This window comes from Triticum aestivum, chromosome 7A, assembly GCF_018294505.1.
Source record: "Triticum aestivum cultivar Chinese Spring chromosome 7A, IWGSC CS RefSeq v2.1, whole genome shotgun sequence".
NCBI lineage: Eukaryota > Viridiplantae > Streptophyta > Magnoliopsida > Poales > Poaceae > Triticum > Triticum aestivum.
This window is the reverse complement of record NC_057812.1, coordinates 54,016,314-54,022,051: the sequence shown is the minus strand read 5'-3', so window position 1 is coordinate 54,022,051 and position 5,738 is coordinate 54,016,314.

Below are 5,738 nucleotides of genomic sequence, written 5' to 3'. Positions count from 1 at the left end.
GGTGATGAATAGTTAATCCCTATATATAGCATGAACACTATTCTGATTACGGGATCAGAATATATATAGGGATTGACTATTCATCATCCTGGGTGAGGAATATTTTTTCTTCATTCTCCTCTATTTTACCATTAATGCATCGTAATTTTATGTTTTGTAAGTTTTGTCTTATTTCCGAAGTAAAAAGAGACCGTATTTAAATAGGAATCTCGCTCGTTGGCGGATTTTGCTCTCAGGTCGTGATAAACTTACGTTTTTTACAATTTTACTGCCTGAGTTGTTTGACTTGAACTTCCCTCTGTGCTAGGTTGATCTTCCGCCAGACCGTTCAATGATGCAAACGATGGTCGTTCAGTGGATCGGTGTCATCCCGTGGATCCCCTCTTCGGCGCGCGCTGCTCAGCCTCCCATCATGGAGATCCACCGCTCGTTGCGTGCTGTCACAGTCAGGGCCGGCAAGACCCACCCGCCCACCTGTCGTCCTCGCCTGTGGCCGCTTCTGAAGTCCAGCCTGACCAGCCTCTTCAGTTCAATGCGTGGGATGCTAACTCGCTATCCCTCGATCCTGCCAAGCTACACGAACACTTTAGTTCCTGTTCCTCTCAGACTTGGTGTGCTCTGTGCCATGAACAAGGAGGCATGGAGCTCTGACTAGGTATGGGAGGCGAGCTGCTGATGCACTTGGTTTGCTCGATGGCTGCTGTTCTGGATGTATTTGGATGGCCGCAGGTCGTGCAGTCGTGCTGCTGGTCGTCCGTGTGTGCCCTTGTTTCTGCCCTTGGCCATGGGCGCCGTCGCCCACCTTGTTTCTGCCCTTGGGCACTCCTCGGCAATGAAGACGGGAGAACACCTTGCATTCCGGTCGAGTATTGTTTAATATGCAGTTCAAAATTGCTGTACAGAGACGGAGAACACCTTGCACTCCTGCCGAGTTGTCTCTACAACCCGCCTCCAGTACTGTCCCGTGTCTTTGCCCCAACACACCGACTGTCTCCTAGAGTCTGGCGCCGATGTGTTCTCTCTGCTGCATATGTTTGTGCTCGCTTTGAGAGAGCGAACATTAAGGGGGCTTCACTATAGTAGAATTAACAAAAAACTATTGCTGCTCTTTGTGTTGACCATGATAGAGTACTTCATTTTTTTTTTCACATAGCGTTACATTCTAGTGATGATGTTGGCTATGGCAACAACAACAATTTCCACTTACACCTGTTTTTAATTTCTGTGTTTCTTCTACTGCGAACAGAGGAGAAGAATAGTTAGCAGGATTTTCTTTGAACTTCCATGTTCTCCTCTATGGCGAGACCGTGTGCCGCTCTTCCTCGACGTCAGCGGACACACCACCCAAGCACCACTTCTTGACCCTAGAAAATTCAAGACTTTGTGTTTTCGATATTTTCTGAATTTTCTGTCCGAGTTGTATCTTTGTGTTTACAAGAAACAAAAACATGTGTGCATATCCACTTTAGAAAATTGTTTTGGAGTCACGCATTTCAAAAAACACTACTTCGGAAGTCCATAGATTAATTGCTGTCAAAAAAGTTCATATCTTTTGTTTTGGGTCATCTCGTTGAGGAAAAAGGGTCAGGGTATGTTATAAGAACCTAAAAGCAACAATGACATTTTTAGAGCTTTCATTCAATGGTTGGACGTAATGTATAGGAAGTTCAAATTGTCATGCCCGTGAAGTTCATAGGGCCAAAAAAGGTTCAAAAAAATAACATACTTGTGGGATTTGACAAAAAAACTAGGGAGTTTAAGAGGTTGAACCATTCATAGGTTTGAAGTTGAAATATTGGGGAGTAGAAAAATGAAGTACAAAAAAGAGTTCAAAAAAACTGTGTGTCCCGTGGTTCAAAATTGCCGAGGGTCACAAAAAAAATAGAAAATTGAAAAAAACAAACTCGTTTGGATTTCACTCGGAACCCATGTGAAAAATAATATGAATATCATTGAGCAATATGTTGTGTTTCATCTAATAAAACATAGAAGTTCAATAAAAAAATAGAGGTCCAATCTTTAACAAAAATATTGAAAGCCACTTTACAAAATTAATTCTCTAGTAAAAAGATGAGCTCACATATGATAATTTATCATAACTGAAAAACACTAAAACATTGATTAAAAGAAAACTAAATAAATAATAGAGCGTTTCACCGTTTATTACAAAACTCGAATTTCTGAAGTTACTAAAGGATAACCAAGAAGTTCAAATTAAAATAACAAAATAGTTCAATATTTATATACCAAGAAGGGAACAAACATCACCTTGAAAAAATGTTAACTCCTGAAGTTTGCATTTGATAAATTGAAGAGTTTTAATAGAATGTTATCGGTGTACAAAACATATTCCCATGAATTTCCCGTTATTCAAAATGGATAACCAAAAAGTTCGAATTAAAATAATAGACCTTGTAGAAATTTGTAGCAAAATGTCATATTCTTTTTAAATAACCCCAAGAAGGTCAAATTGAAATAACTTGAAACTTCAAAAACTAGTTTATAAAAGCCCGTTTATAAAATATGGAATTGCCCATTTATAAAAAAATAGAAGTTCGAACATAAATGATGGAATGTACCAACTTATAGCGCCCAAGATGCGATTCACGTGATGAATTCATGATTGGGGCACAGCAAGGTGGATATCATTACAACATACCATGCACTGAATTGATGAGAATACAAGATAAAGGCTTACACTCGCCACAAGCTACTGCATGAATACAAAAATTCATCAATACATAGCAATCATCATCCAGAAGAGCAGGATCCGACTACGGATGAAATCAAAAGAAAAAGAAGAATGACATCCACCATGCTAATCCCAGGCCCCCCGACCCAAAACCTAATCCCTTGATCGAAGAAGAAGAAGAACTCCAAAAGCAATCAAGCATCGCTCTCACATCAAATCATCGCATTACCTGTACCTGCAATTGTTGTAGTAGTAATCTGTGAGCCACAAGGACTCAGCAATCCCATTACCATGGGTATCAAGACTAGCGAAGCTTAATGGGTATGGAATGGATAAGTGGTGAGGTTGCAGCAAGCGACTAAGCATTGTATGGTGGCTAACTTACGAGTACCAGAATAAGATGAGAAACTACGCAACGATCGCAAACTAATAATGATCAAGAAGTGATCCTGAACTACTTACGTTCAAACATAACCCCACCGTGTTTTCTTCTCGAACTCATTCGAAAAGAGACCGTCATGGTTACGCGCATGGTTGGTGTATTTTAATTGGGTTTAGTTCAAGTCCACTACAACCGGATATTAACAAATTCCCATCTGACACATAACCGTGGGCATGGCTCTCGCAAGTTTAAACCCTGCAGGGGTGTCCCAACTTAGCCCATGACAAGCTCACGATCCGCGGAGACAGTCCTCCATCGCGGGACAACCCGATCAGACTCGGGATCTCGGTGCACAAGACATTTCGACAATGGTAAACAAGTCCAGCAAGACCTCCCGGCGTGCCGACACCCTGATAATATATGCACGTATCTCGTCTCAAGCCACGATTGGATGGGTCAAGCTACGAGTAAAACCAGCCCTCGAGTTTCCCCGAGGTGGCCCCGCAGGCTGCCCGTTTGGGACCAACACCATCAACGTTGGCCCCCCTCTATTATGTTGAATAATGAACCTCGGGTAGCGCTAACTCTCTATGCGTCAAATTTATTATCATGTTTAGTTATTACGATGAGCAAATGGTAAAACCAATGTTGGGCCTTGTTGGAAGAGTTTTATTCACAGAGAACTGTCAAGAGGGGCCCATAAACACCCATCGTGTTAGGGACGCAAATCAAGGAACATAACACCGGTATGACGGAAACTAAGGCGGCAAGAGTGGAACAAAGCACCAAGCAAAAGGCTAAGCCTTCCACCTTTTATCAAGTATATAGATGCATTAATTAAATAAGAGATATTGTGATATCCCAAGATATCCATGTCCCAACATGGAACAAACTGCACCTGCAACTAGCAACGCTATAATAGGGGTTGAGCAAAGTGGTAACATAGCCAGACAACGGTTTGCTAGGAAGGGTAAAAAGGTTAAAGGCTATCATGGAAATTTGGGAGGCTTGATAAACAAGTGGTAGGTAGCCTGACATAGCGATATCATCGAGACAACTAGCAGAGCGAAGATAGTAGTGAGACCCAAGGTGATGGTCATCTTACCTGAAATCCCGCTAGGAAGAAGACCGAGTCCATGAAGAAGACGAACGGATCCTCACAATCGCAATGTAACCGGAACTGTCGAGAAGAAGCACAACCGGAAAAAAGAAAACAACATGGTAAACAACCATCACATAAACATGGCATGATGCACAACCAAGTATGATGCATGTCTGATTGAATCATGCACGACATGGCAAAGTGCAACAAATGATAATACAAATTAAGTGGAGCTCAATATGCAACGAGTTGCATATTGAAGGAACTTCACAACAATTATTTAGTTCTCTCTCGTTTATGCACCCAACAATAATAAATGTTATTAAGCATGGCAAGGGGTGAAGCATAATTAAACTACCTATCTAGGCAAGTTTAAATGAGGCCGGAAATATCAAACAACAAATCCGGTAATTCCCCACATGTCATTTAACAATTTAATGCAAACACAATTTTAAACATTTTAAATGTTGTTATCATGATTCGGATGCCATATACAAGTTTTATGCAATTTTATGAAAAAAATTGACATGAGCATGATAAGAGCATTTGTCACCATGACAGAATGAAAGGGTGACACGACGACGATAACGGGAATGGTGCATCGGCAGCATTCCGATGATCCGACAATTTGTGAAATGCCGGTGAAAAAGAACAAGTGTGCGGAACATGCAAGAGTGACAGGGAGTGATCCCGGTAACCGGGTTCCCATGTGTCGGCGGCACGGCATACGAGGGTGGTGCACGAAACAAGTCGGGTACGGTGCCAACGTGAGCATCTCATACAACAAAGCATTCGTCCACGGGTTGAATAAAACTCTTCCAGCAAGGCCCTACATTGGTTTTACCTTTTGCCCAACATAATAACTAAACCTGGTATTAAATTTGACGCATAGGGAGTTAGCACTACCCGAGGAGTAATTTACATAATACAGGGGGGCAGTGCTGATGGTCATCGCGGCCTTCGCGGAGCTCAAAAACCTATTCACAATGCCTTCGGTCATCACGCGGACCATGGTCGCCTGCGGGGTAGAGCAAAACGATATTTTAGAACCAAGAAAAAATTTGGCATGACTTTCCCTAAAAATAGGACCAAAAAGAATGCATAGTGCCAAAATTCTCGCCGAAATGAAAATGAATCAACATTCCGGCAAAATATTGGCAACTATCGCATTTCAAATACCGGTATCTGCAAAAAAAACATATATGCAACACCACAAATATACATAGAAAAAAGTGCATGTGCACATTGTTGGAGGAAGAAAAAAGTAGATCTACAACATAAAGAAAGCTTTCCCTTACTTACCTATAAAAAAAGGTAATTTAACCACTTAATTTGGATGAATCTATGGTGCAAATGAGGTGAGGAGGAGGAGGCAGCCGAGACAAGCTTGGAGGAGGAGGTGGAGAGAATGAAGTAGGGAAAGTGAGTGTGTAGGTGGCTGTCCAAAATATCTAGCTGGTCCCAGGTTACTAATGGCGCACTACTATCATTTTGTTTTTGTTTTTGCAAAACTACTAATGTCGCACCATCAGCTGGTGCGCCATTAGTAACCATGGTTACTA